Source organism: Hyaena hyaena, unplaced genomic scaffold (genome assembly GCF_003009895.1).
Source record: "Hyaena hyaena isolate Hyena2069 unplaced genomic scaffold, ASM300989v1 scaffold_419, whole genome shotgun sequence".
NCBI lineage: Eukaryota > Metazoa > Chordata > Mammalia > Carnivora > Hyaenidae > Hyaena > Hyaena hyaena.
The window spans coordinates 1,136,902-1,151,716 of record NW_024081053.1 but is presented as its reverse complement, the minus strand read 5'-3'; positions in this window follow the sequence as shown (position 1 = coordinate 1,151,716).

Below are 14,815 nucleotides of genomic sequence, written 5' to 3'. Positions count from 1 at the left end.
CAGGTGACCGTAAAGTATCTTAAGCAAAGGAGTGACGACTGTGGGTTGCAGTGCCTAATCTGACACTAACCTGCCAAGCCCACACTTAGCTGTTATTTCCCTTCTTCCTTCCAAACTTTACAGATATTTCTCTTTGGAAAATACTAATGTAGAATTACACAGGGAACAGAATCCTTGGAAACAGTACCATTTTAGCTAAGTTAACATAGTACAAAGCCACCACATTATTCATGTATTAAATGTGTGCATATTTTTGGTTCTCATACTGACAATCTCCTGAGTTAAAAAAAATAAAACACTAATTTTAATCTTAAGAGCGATATAATATGTTAAGATAATTGAACAGGCTGAACAGAAATAGGGAGACTATAATTTATTGTGTTTTCTTAATTGCTTTAGGAAAATATTATGGTACAGATAGAATAACTTCTTTATTATAATTAGTAGTATTACAAGAACAAAATCTGCATGACTCATCAATTACCACTTGCATTGAATTTGAACCCGGATTTTTTTAATGTATAATATAATGCTTTTTTATTTTTGCTTAATAAGATGATACTCATTGTTTTCAATAGAGACAAAATAATAGGTCATTCACAACTATACAGCATTTCAAAGTGTACGTGATACGTTTCAAGTGTTAGATTAACCGACTCTAGGTCTCCATACTTTAGATTAACAAATTAAGCTCAGAGCTGTTAAGTACCTAGTCAAGGTCAGCTATTTGGTATATGACTGTACTGAAACTTAAATCTTTTAACTAATTGCAATGCCCTTCTAACTATAACACTCACACACATACTTCAACATATATTTATATATATTCTCAAATTAAATCGACACATTTGTACTCTCTTCCAATGATACCAAAAAGATAATAATAAGATGACATTAAAAGTATAACCCATGACAATGAAAGATCACCTAAAGATGAAAGATTTCAAGTATTTTCTGGAAAGGATATATAAAGGAAGTGCAGTAACTAAGAAACAAAGTAAAGATTTTGTAAATTAGAATGAGTACAGGAAGGTTATAACAAAAGAGAGAACTTCTCTCCTAATAAAAACTCTGGAAAGATTCTAGGACAGGCTAGGATGAAAGCATAAGTTGTGATACTACAATTGGGGAATTAATTGCAGCAGTATTCAAGAATCTCCTGACTACAGGTCCTATATACAAAACCAGCACTCACTATAAGCTGTGGACTGTCTAAGCATTAATTTTGGACAAATGTAAAAACATAGTTATTTTCAAAATAAATTCAATAAATTTCCTGAGGAGAAACAAAGGAGTCCATGTGAATGTGTTTCAAAGGAAAGCTTTCTTATTTGTATTATTTTAGGAAATGCCAACATAATAATTTGTTAACTGTTCACTTGCCCTAATCCAATCTTTGCAGGTAAATAAGCCATCCCATATACACCAAATACATTTAGGATGCTTCCCACGGATTCATTTTAAATAGGAATAGAAACCATGAATCAACACATATCTGATGTAGACTGCAGGGAAAAACATGATAAAGGTGAACAAATAGAAAAAGTAAACAAATAAATAAAGGTAAACAAATAGAACAAAATCTAAAGGAAGCAGAAAATCATAGGAACATATGAGAGTTTAAATATCTTAAATTTTCACTCTTTACAAAGGATTAGTAAGAGAGTATATCTATAAAACAAGAACATACTCATATGAAAAATAAAAAGAAATAATTAAAAAGATGTCTTAAAGTTCATATATGTTAAAGAAACAATATATATGCAAAATAGTGCTCTAATCAAAAGTTGTGCAGATGAATGGTTTTAATAAAGTGAATACATCCCTTTAATGACATAATGATCAAACGATAGAATATTATGGGGTGCCTGAGTGGTTGTCAGGTAATCATCTGACTCTTGATTTTGGCTCAGGTCACAATCTCACTCACAGTTGATGAGTTTGAACCCAGTGAATCTCTGTGCTGACAGTGTGAAGCCTGCTTGGAATTCTCTCTCTCTCTCTCTCTCTCTCTCTCTCAAAAATAAATAAATAAACATATAAAGACAGAGAGAATATTATCAACAGTACAGCAACTCATGCCATCTCCCCTTCTAGTATCTCTCTTCCCAGCAAATATTACCATGCCAATTAGTTCTCCCTATGATTTTTTAAATTTAAAATGTATTTGAACTGTATAAATTCCTATGATTGGCTTCCTTTCCTCAACATCTTTTGTGATTATTTCATATTATGTTGCCCAGTTACCGTTTTTTTCACTTTCATTGCTGAATAGTAATACATTGTATGAATATACAACAATTTATTAATTCTACTCATATTTGACTTGGTTTCAGTTTGGGGCTGGTATAAGTAGTGCTGCTATGGACATCATTAAGCTTGTCTTTAATTGTATATATACACACATTTCTGTTGCGTTTACACTTGGGAAAAAATTTGCTGCTACCAAGAGTGTGCAAATGTTGAACTTAATAGATACTGCCAGATTGCTTCCCACAAAGATTCTCATAACCTACAATCTCATCAGCAGTTGCTCCACATCTTTGTCAGCACTTGATGTCAGTCTTTTTATTTTTGCAATTCTAATGGGTATATGGTAATATTATACCAAGACCCTAATTTATATCTCCTTAATGACTAATGAATTTAGCATTAGTCAGTATGATTATTGGTCATTTTGATGGCCTCTTATAAAGTGTCCAGTCAGGTCATTTACTATTTTTCTTTTTGAACTTTCTCTTTTCTTAGTGACTTGTAGTAGTTTTATCTATAAATATATAGGATATGAGTTCCTTGTCAGATATAAGTATGGAAAATATCTTCTCTCAATGGATGGCTTGAATTTTCATTCTTTCAATTATATTTTTTGTATTTTTTGTGAGTTCTTAAAAAGTCTTTACATATCCTAATGTCATCAATATATTTTCCATTGTTTTCTTGCAGAAACATTACACTTTTATTTCACATTTTGATCTGCAATACACTATCAAGTAGGGTCAATATTTTTTTCACATGAATATACAATTTTCAGCAATAATTATTGGTAAATGAAAACATATCCTTCTTCTAAAACACTCAATAATGCCTTGTCATAAATCAATGGCCATGTATGTATGGGTGTCTTTGTGGACCCTCAGTCCTGATTTATTGGTCTCCCGTTGTATTGGTATCACACTATATTATTACAGCTTAATGCTACGTATTAAAACCTGATACTATTAATACAGCAAGCTTGTTCTTCAAGATTGACTTGGCTATGCTGATTTTACATTTTTACAGCAAAATTTCCAAAATGGTTTTTTTTTAATCAGTTGAGGGCTTGGAAGACAAAAGCAAGGAAATATGCTAGAATATAGAATTTAAAAATAAAGACCAAAAAGTGAAAAAAAAGAAGAGATATAGGATATCAAACCAGGTGTGTAAATTTCCCCAAATAAGAAGTTCCTTAAAAATAATAGAGAACGCAGAGACTGACTTGCCCAACACAGACTCATTTTTTAAGGAGTTCCTAAGGAGTCCCACCTCCACCTTAAAACCCACTCCACCTTTAATGCTATCAGTAAATGCCAGCACAACCATCACTTGGAATTACTGTTCTAAATACCCGAGATTGCAAAACTTTTTAAAAGGAAGAGTGATAACACGTTCGCCTGCAGATTAAGGCAGAATGTATTTAACAAAATGGTATTTGACTTGAAATTTAGATATATTTTTATTTAAAAACAAGCACTTTTACACTTTATAAAGTCAAGGTTTTCAAGGTTTATAATGTTTTACAAATGAATTTCACTTCATTTAAAAACTGTGTTTCTTGTAATGTATTAAAGCATTCTTCCAAATTATAACATAATATGAAAAAAAAAGGTTTTAAAGTATACATACAAAATATCCAGGAAAAACAATTAAACTCAGTGAGTGGACACTTTGCTCAAATTCAAATTACATTACTTTATGCAGTATAGTGAGCAAAGTTTATCTTTTTAGAATTTTTTTTATGATTTGTGTCTTTCTATCTTCCTCTTAAAGGAAATCTCAAATAGCGTGGACATTTTTTGTTAAAATCTGTTTGAAGTTCAAACTAATTTTCACATAATTGTTTTAAAGAATTAATGAATCTGTGAAAACTTTCAACGTTCATTTTCAGTGTTCTCAGTTAATACCATGAGGGTTTACTTTTGAATTATGCCCTTGTCAAGGAGTCTGGACTATTTGATTTGAGGTGTGGTTATAACATAGTTTTTCAATTAATGTGTACTAGTTTCATGGCATAACTCTGGCCAACGTTAACACTTCAACCTCATTAAGATATAATGTTATATAAGTAACTATTGTTAGCCCTAATATTAATTCTCTGTCCTCAAGTAATTGAACCTAATAGCAGTGGCACAGAAAGAATTACTAATTTAATTTAGGTCATTTCTCAGTGAACATTTTAAGCTAAGTATAATGTAAACTACCATGAATTGACCTAAGATAAGTACAAATAATGTACTTCTTAAAATAAGAAGTTATTCATTTAGAAAACATTGATAATATAGTTGTTTAGATTATAGAGGTGATTGTAAATATGCTTGTTCACAATTACTGACACTAATTCTATATTCAGCTTGCTTTAAGTAAGCAATCTTTGTGATAAGTAATTGTAATTCATGCTATTTGCTATAAACAATTAATGTAATAATTACAGAGATAGTATGGAGAAGAGAAGGAAGGAAGGAAGGAAGGAAGAAGAAGGAAGCAGGGATGGATACTCGAACAGGCTTAATCCAGATTTTAAGAGATTTTTGTGTTTTGGATAAAATATAACTGCATGATACATTTGGTATTAGAGTAGGAGAGTAGGCAGTCTGGGAAGGTATACATAGAAAGAGAAACTAATATTAATTACAAATGTATTGTATGTTAATTATCATGCCATTTTTATGTATATATAACCTATCCCATTTAATATTCAGAAAAATTCTAGAAGATATTTATTATTATTTTTATTTGATATTTAGAAAGATTGAAACACAAAGAATGAAGTAACTTGCTCAAAGTCACACAGAAAGTAATTGCCTTGTAGTGTGTATATGTTGGCAAAAAGCCAGTCCTGCATCTTCTTTACTTTTATTTTTATCACTATAAACCAATTTTCTTCTGGAGACTATCGCCTCCCAGGTCCATTTAATCAGGTCTGTGGGCTTTAAATAAGACTGTCCCCCACGCCTCTCATTGGGGGTTGAATTGGGCATGGCCAATAGGAGAACATTTCACCCCCCAGGTCAAAGTTACTGGTTTATATATTGGCTCATGATTTAAGTCAAAAGAATTAGCCTAACTTTTATTTGATCCATCAAAAATATATGTACTTCCTAATCCTGGTGAACACAAAAGATATATGTATATTTATTACGATCTACTGAAAATGAAACCAGAGAGATTGACGCCAATGATGAAGAGTAAGTCACCACAGAAAAAAAATCAATACAGTAAAACCTGGGATTGTGAGTAATTTGTTCTGTGAGTTTTCCATGAGACAAGCAAATATTTCTAATACATTTTAATTTAATAAACAAGCAATTCTTGCAATATGAGTCGTACATGGTGGCTAATGTCACACGATCACAACTGAGCCAATGGTTCTTGAAATTTGCCTTGATATACAAGTGCTTTTGGATTACAAGCATGTTTCTGGAATTAACTATGCTTGCAAACCAAAGTTTTACTGTATTTAGATATCGCATTTGAACTCCTAGATTGAGCTGTAGCTAAAGGTTTACCACTAATCAATGCCTCCTCAATTTTTATTTTTTACATTCTTGTTTTAATTTCAATTAGATTTTATGTAAATCACAACTCAAAGAGTCCTCATTAATTGAGAGACAAAGTTAGGATTCAAACTTAATTCTCTACTATCTCCCTGTACATTTACTACAATTGCTTATGATAAGCAGCTTTCATATATACTATATAAATCTATTGTAAATTGAATTAAAAGCTGATAAGCATTTCCAGTAAAAACGTTAAAATGTTTTCATTCAGTAAATACCACAGATAAAGGTCAGGGATTGTATTTCACAATAAATACAAATCATGGTTCATGTTTTATGCTATTTAAAAGGACATAAAAATCAAAAGGAATGAATTAATAATATGAATAGATCCATGATAATATGAAATATATAGTATGATAAAGATTAACTTTAGTTGCTAAGGAAAAAATAAAAACCAACTATAACAACCTAATCAGCAATATAATGGCTAATTGTTTTTGTATTTTGTTTTTTTAACCACCTGAAAATATCTGTTGGAATTAAGTGAAGTCTTTTTGGTTTATCACAGTTATTAATAATTATGAGTAAAAGCTAATGTGATTGGGGCACCTAGGTGGCTCAGCAAGTTAAGCATCTGACTCTTACTTTCAGCTCAGGTAATGATCTCATGGTTCCTGTGTTTGAGTTCCACATTGGGGCTCTGAGCTGGCAGCATGGAGCTTGCTTGGGATTTTCTGCCTCCTGTCTCCTTCTCTTTCTCTACCTTTCTCTCTCTCTTTCAAAAATAAATAAATAAGCTTTAAAAAAAAAGTTAGACTAAATATCATATTAATCATACAGAATTGCATCTTAGTCCATGAGAAAACATTTATTAAATATAATATTCATTCTATCATTGTTATGTGTATGGTTTAAAATACTGGCTTTAAAATGTATAAATCTGGCTTACCAGACAAAATAAATTTGCATGATTGAACAGAAAACACTTCAAGATAATCTGTAATACATAGCATTATATGTGGATTTACACCCTGCACAACCATATTAGACAGCTTGTTAACATATGCATATACAATTGTTAGATTGCATATTAATCTACCAAAGCCTAAAATATTTTGGGCATCCTGCTTCTCCTGGTATGAGCTTCCATCCAAATTTCAAAAAAAAATTCAGTACATAATTACTAGCATCAACTCTTAAAAGAGGTCTAGAGCATCTTTCCAGAAAAACAGAAATTACAAACCAGGGATAGAGCAAACAACTGCTTATCAAAACAAAAACTGATATATAACAAGGCTTTTTGTGTCTCAGGCATAATAAGATCAAAAGTAATTGAACAAAGAGGAGCCACAAAGGTATAGAACCAGAGATGTTTGTAGTTAGGAATATGTTGTATCTGAGCTGTTCAGAACTCAGGGTTGACAGATGAAGAAAAAAGTAATCCAAATCAATTCACTGTGTAAGTAAGTGCCTGTGTTTAGAAGAAACTCAAGAGACCTAGGGAATGACACCAAAAGGGAGAAATCACCTCTTGACAAAGGCATTTAGGAGTCCCACTGCCCAATGACAGCTAAAGCAATATGGACTTCGGCTTTCCTATAGAAGAAACTAAAAATTGTGGAGTCTGCCTGAGGTTCATTGATAGATATTAGAAGGTCTCTAGTCCATCTAAAATTATATCCCAAAGATTATGCACGTGTGTGTACATTTTCCTAGGCCAAAACTGATAGGTATTTCTTAAACTATTCTTTAAAGGGTTTATGACCACCAACGAATTTCAGCATCACTAAATCAAAGCCTAGTTCCAAACCCAAATTGGTAATGAAGAGAGAGCTACTGATTACCTGAATAGCTAACATGTGCTTTGTTCTAGAGAAAGAATGCAATAGACTTTGTACCTATTGCTGTTTACTGAGATATTATTGAGATACTCTGTAGCAAGAATTCCAAATGAAACAAAACAAAAATTATAGAATTATTTTATCAGATGGCAATAATGTAAGATATTATATCAGATATTAATATACAGAAGATGAATATTTTATTTTTTTAATATTGGATGTTTATCTGTATTACTCATGTTATTGAAGGTATAGACATTTTTTTTTCTGAAATTGCCAAAGCCTTGGCTATCTGTATTTCCATAAAACCAATACCAGTCTTAATCTCTGCCAGGCCCTCAGTCAAATGCTTTGTTCTCAGACCATCCTGGAGCCCACTTCTGTAAATTCTTCAGGTTGACAATAATACATCCTTCATCTTAATACAGAAATAGGAAAATGTTCTCATTTTCATTTGCAGGTCTTCACTATGTAATCTACCATCTCTTACCACATCTTCTGTAATAAACAAAATACTCTCTACCTCTGTTCCAACTTCTTTACTCCCAGTGGGATAACTCTCTTTCTCCTACCTCTATTGTGCTGCTACTGAAGTTGCAGCAAAATCCTTATCCTGGAGAAATTTTGCATTATTTACTGACCCTATTTGGCATCATTGATTCATCTAATTTCCCAGTTCATTTGATTAAAGACCTTATAGGAATAATGAAACCCTAGGAATGAAAAGTTGCCTACTAGGAAAGAAGAGTGAGTACTTAACATAAATTTGTGGAAGGAAGGGAAGTAGGAAGAAAGAAGGAAATATTTGTGAAAAATAAATGAAATTACAGGAGACTAAAAATGAAATACTTTCATGGTATTCTATTAGTATAATCCTTTCATCTGTGTTATTCTTGTGAAAAATTCTTCATCTGTGATAAAAGAAGCAGAAAGATTAGAAGAATAAAATTATAACAGAACACCATGAAAGTTTCAGCCTCCTGTATATAGTTCATTTTGTTTTCACAAATATTAATTCATTTGTTTATTCAACAAATTTATAGTGTGCTTACTATGTACAAACACTGTTCTGTTTATGAGAAATAAAACAGTAAAGTTAGAGTTCTAGCCTCATGCTGCTTAGAATCTAGAAAACACAGAAAAAATAGACGTGTAAAATGTTTACAATTCAGTTTCTGGTAATAAACTGGAAAAGGGTTTTTTAAATGACAGGGTCGCCTGGGTGGCTCAGTCGGTTAAGCATCCGACTTAGGCTCAAGTCATGATCACACCGTTTGTGGGTTCAAGCTCTGCATCAGGCTCTGTGCTAATAGCTCAGAGACTGGAGCCTGCTTCAGATTCTGTGTCTCCATCTCTGACCCTCCAATGCTCATGCTGTCTCTATCTCTCTCTCAGAAATAAATAAAAACATTTAAAAATTTTTTAAATGACAAGGCATAGCAGAAGGGGCTATTTTTTCAACTTTTTTTTTTTAATTCCAGTTAGTTAACATACATAACATTAGTTTCAGGTGTAGAATCTAATCATTCATCACTTCCATATAGCTCATCACAAGTGTACTCCTTAACTCCATTACCCATTTAACCCCACCCATCTCCCTGCTGGTAATCATCAGTTTGTTCTCTGCAGTTAAGGGTCTAGTTTCTGGTTTCCCTCTCTCTTTTCCTCCATATATTCATTTGTTTTGTGTCTTAAATTCCACATATGACTGAAATCATATGGTATTTGTCTTTTTCTGACTGATTTATTTCACTCAGCATAATACTCTCTAGCTCCATACATGTCATTGCAAATGGCAAGATTTCATTCTTTTTGATGGCTGAGTAATATTCCATTATGCATATCTGTATCTATTTATACCTATCATCTATATCTATCTATCTACCACATCTTTATCCATTCATCAGTTGATTGACATTTGTGCTCTCTGTAATTTGGCTATTGTTGATGATGTTGCTACAAACATTGGTGTGCATGTATCCCTTTCAATCAGTATTTTTGTATCCTTCGGGTAAATACCTAGCAGTGAAATTGGGATCATAGGGTAGTTTTATCTTTACCTGTTTGAGAAAACTCCATACAGTTTTCCAGAGTGGCTGTACCAGTTTGTAGTCAGGAGGGGCAATTTTTTAAGTTTATTTATTTTAAGAGCAAGAGAGAGAGAGAGAGAGGAGGGGCGGAGGGGCAGAGAGAGGAGAGAGAGAATCCCAAATAGTTTCAGCGCTGCCCAGTGCTGCAGGGCTGAAACTCATGAACCATAAGATTATGACCTGAGCCAAAACCAAGAGTCAGATGCTTAACCAACTGAGCTACCCAGGCTCCCCAAGAGTGGCCATTTTTACTGGCATGGTCAAGGAATAGTTCATTTATGAGGCAAAATCTGAAGGAAGTAAAGAAGTGCATCTTGTAAGGGTCTGGAAGTAAATAATTTCAACTAATGAGAAAGGTTAGAGTCAAGGCCCTAAGGCAGGAATTATCTCTGCCTATGCAGGGATTAACTACTATTCTAGTCATTATTCACGTTTGTTACCAAAAATGAAAGTGAGACTCAGAAATTTTACGATCTTGCTCAAGACCACACATTTTGTTAATAAGATACCTAGAACCATAGCCACGATTGGTGACTGGTCACTCACACCTCACAAATGTGTTACCACTTACCCATAATCAGCCTTAAATGCTGCATGAGTCAGAGAAAGTAATGATGATGTTTTCTTCTAATAAAAAAGCTTCCTGTTGAGAATTTGTGCATGAAACTGTCAAGGACATAAAATGGATAAATACAGATTAGGGATATACTCTCTCTCCAGGATCACCTAAAGACAAAGAGGTTAATTTTATTCATCTTTGTATCTTCAACTATTAATATAATGCCTAATGCAAAGTAATTAATATAAATCATGATTACATTTAACTCTGAGATTTGGCGTTTGGGGTCCTGTGTTCAAGACTACATCATTTCATAACTATATGCCTTTGGCAAACCACATAATTATTCTAAGCCTTATTTCCTTCCTTTTTGTAAAAGGGAGTATAAAACCTTATACTGGTGGTATACTAATTAAATGATAAAGTATATGTGAAAAGTCTTCATTAAATATTATATTAAGCATACTATATAACTACATATAGTTATATATATACATAGTTATTTGTTATATTGCTATATATATTTTTTCATTAGAAACTTCAGTGAAATTTTACAGTACTACTAATAGGACATAATGACTTACTGTGGGAAATAAATGTTTTAATGATATCATCCTTACAAATAAAATTTAACATATAAAAATGAGCATTTTAAGTATATTAAAAATAAGGATATTTTAAAAGTATTAGGGCAATTGGTTACTTGAAAATATCTTTATTCTATATCATCCCCCAAAATAAATTGTAGCTAGTTGAAAAAAAGCTATTGAATATTTAAATAAAAAACAAACACATATAATAGATGTCTTAGAAGAAAATATCTGAATATATATTTTTCCCATAATTACATAAATAGCAAACAGGAAAACCACAAATATTTATGTCATTGTGGGGAAAATCTTCCTAAAAACACAAACAAATGCATAATTGCAAAGGCAAGACCTTATAACACTTTACCATTTATTTACAATACTGTCACGGTGACAGTATTTTTGCACCTTACTCCATTTGACACATACTTTTAGCCCCATAAAAAAGTATCAGTTGTGTTTTAGACAGTCAAAAGTAATTTTTATTTACTCATTTATCTTTTCCAAGGGTTTTCTTCCTTTCCTGAATTTTCTTACTTCTGTGTACCTCTTAGATTTAAGTATGAAACAGAAAACATCTTATTTTAGTGGTTGGCTTAAAACAGCTGTTTTATTCGGCTCAAGTTTCTGTGGATCAGCCTGACTGTGAACTGGTTCGGCTGACAGCTAACTTTTCTTACACGTCTGTGGTCAGTTAGCAGGTGAACTGATTGCAGACTGATCTAGAAGGGCCTGTCTCACATCAGGGAGTTGTTGGCTCATTAGTCTAGGATACGTCGCAGTTGGAAAGACACAGCTGAGACTCGATTCTGTGTGGCATTTCATCCTCCAGTAGGTTGTCCAGCCATTTTTCACAAGCTTGTTTCAGAATTCCAAAGATGGCAAGAGAGCAATTTATAGCCCTTTTCAAGCCTCTGTGTCATTAGCCAAAAGAAGTGTACATATATATTAGTTTGTCAGGGCTGCTGTAACCAAGCACCACAGACTGGATGGCTTAAACATGGAAGTTTATTCTCTCACAGTCTGGAGGCAAAGTTGGAATACAAAATCAGGGTGTTGACAGGGTTACTTCTTTTTTTGAGGGCTGTGAGGGAAGGCTCTGTTCCAGGGCTCTCCCTGGGCTTATAAAAACTATCTTCTCCCTGTGTCTCTTCACATTGTCTTCCTTCTACCCATGTCTCTGGGTCCAAATTTCCCTTTTATTGAACGACCTATTAGATTAGGACCCATACTTATAACCTCACTTTAGTTTGATTGCCTATAAAAAGACTGTCTCCAAATACGGTCACATTTGAAGGTACTGGTAGTTAGGAGTTTGATATATAAATTTGGAAGGGTACATAAGTCAATTCCTAACAACCTGGAAAATAGATGTAATTTGGGGTACAATCAACTCAAATCTTGATGGGAGCATCTGCAATGACAAAATGCAAGGAGGTGAAGGGAACGAGAGGTACATGCTTTGGCCACTTTTACAACCTACAGCAATCCAAGACCATCTTATTTTTTCCTGGAAAACCTGTTTTAGTGTTTCTTTTAGTGAGAGACTGTTACCACAAATCCCATTCCCCCTTTTTGTTGTTTTTTCTTTGTTTGTTTTCTGAAAATATCTTTATTTTGCTTTATCTTTGAAGTATGTTTTCAGTAAGCATATAATTCTAGTCTGTCAGTTCTTTTCTTTTAGCACTTTAAGATGTCATTGTGCTGTCTGGCTTTTCCATGGTTTCAGATGAAAAGTTTGCTTTTAATTTCATTATTGTTCCTTGAAGGTAATGAGTGTTTTATTTAACAATGATTTTATAATTTGGGCTTTGGCTTTGATTTTTGATAAACTTACATCTGAAAAATGTACAGAATGTAGAATATCACTATGACTTAGTTATAGCTAGATATCTTGTTTTGTGGAAACTGACATATTTTGGGATTTTTCTTATTGTCAGGCAATCCCAAAGAAGGAATCTCAAATGAAAGTCTGGATTGCTTACCAGGTGTCCTAAACTTGCGTAGTCCTGAGGTCTCAGCTCTTGTCTCTCCAGCCAAATTAATCTCTTGCACTTTTTGCTTAACTTTTTATCCTTTAATTAACTGTGCTCTGTTTAGATTCCCAGTAACTTGCCCTGGGCACATGCAGTTAAAAATCAGCAAATGCCTCAAAGGGAAATTGCAGGAAAACTATGAAGCTAACTTTTCAATACTTTTCTTTTCCCCAAGATTTTGACTTTTCATATCATGGTTGCCTTGGCAGGCTTAGGCTCTAATTTTTATCTACATAGTCCTCAGAGACTGCCTCAGGCTCTAGGATGCGGCTTTCTGCTTGGCATTTATGTCTATTATCAAGAATAAGCAAAAGCTCCAAGAGGAAATGTAGATCTCATCTCAATATGTTTCCTTCTCTGCAGAAATTGCGCCTATCAAGATCTCACTATCTTGAGTGCTCTCTCATGTCTGCAAACAATTTTTTAAAGTTTTTTAAAATCTAGTTTTTACAGTTGCTGTCATTAAGACAGTTAGTCTGATATAATCTATTTTGTCATAGTCAGAAGCAGAAGTTTCCATGATAAAATTTAAAGGCCAGTCAACATTTGGGCATGCATGTGTACACATACACACACGCACACCACATGACTTAGTTATGGACCTTATGATGTCAAGAATAGATTTCTAGGCAAATTAGCTCAAGTTTAGATGGATACATGGGACTCTTAAGGAACCTAATTACTAAATGTACACTGTACCGCTGAGAATGTTATATCAAAGTCATCCATTTCTGGGGTGCCTGAGTGGCTCAACCAGTTTAGCCTCTGTCTCACTCTTGATTTCAGCTCAAGTCATGATCTCATGGTTCATGGGTTTGAGCCCAGCAACAGGCTCTGTGCTGACAGTGTGAAGCCTGTTTGTGATCCTTCTTCTCTGCCTCTCTGCCCTTCCCTGCTCATTCTCTCTCTCTCTCAAAATAAAAACTTTAAAAAAATCATCCATTTCTGAGTTTGAATGGTCAATTTTTAAAGGTTTGTGGTTATTATTATTTTTTCTTTGCTGTTTCTGTGACTTTGCTTCATTATATCATGTTTTAAGGCCAGCCATCCAATTTCTAATTACTTATTAATCTGGCCAAAAGTTGGAGCAAACCTCAAGTCTATTGACTTTTACCTTCAAGGCTTATTTCCAATTGGATGACTTGAGTTTTATACCTATTTTTTAAAAGAGATCATTCCAATGTTGCCAAATATTGAAAAAAATGCATGCTTATAAACCTTATTTCATCAGAACTGCTATACAGTAAAACCTTGGTTTGCGAGCATAATTTGTTCTGGAAACATGCTTGTAATCCAAAGCACTTGTATATCAAAGTGAATTTCCACATAAGAAATTAGGGAAACTCAGATGATTCATTCCACCACACAAAAATATTCATTTTAAAATTGTTACAATATTGTAATATAATATAAAATAAAAAGAAAATATAAAATATAAAGAAAAATAAACAAATTAATCTGCACTTACCTATGGAAAGCTTCATGGCTGGTGTGAGGGAGATAAGAGAGAGGAGGGTTATTGGATAGGATGACTTTCAACTATCACTAATGGTTGTTGACTACAGTACAGTATTTATAAATTCTTGTCATATACTATATTTAATGTAACAGCAAAAAGGCAGCACAAGAAAAGGTCTATATCTGCAGGCAGCCTGACCTAGAATGAAGCAAAGCATTCCTAAGCTTACTCTTGTATGGAAAAGCAAAGGAATGTCCATACATTCTTTGAAGTGGGGAAAAATACACTGGTGCCAATTGTGGGCACCTTCCAACGTTCTGAAAAATCATTGATTTCTGCGAAACACCTCTGCCTGAGACCAAGCATTTAAGTATAGGAGACAATCACCCACAATCCCACAGTGAGAGATAGAGAAGACTCATTGACCCAACTGTGATCATGTGATGTTCTGTGTCACATACTGCTCATACTGCAAGACATCGTT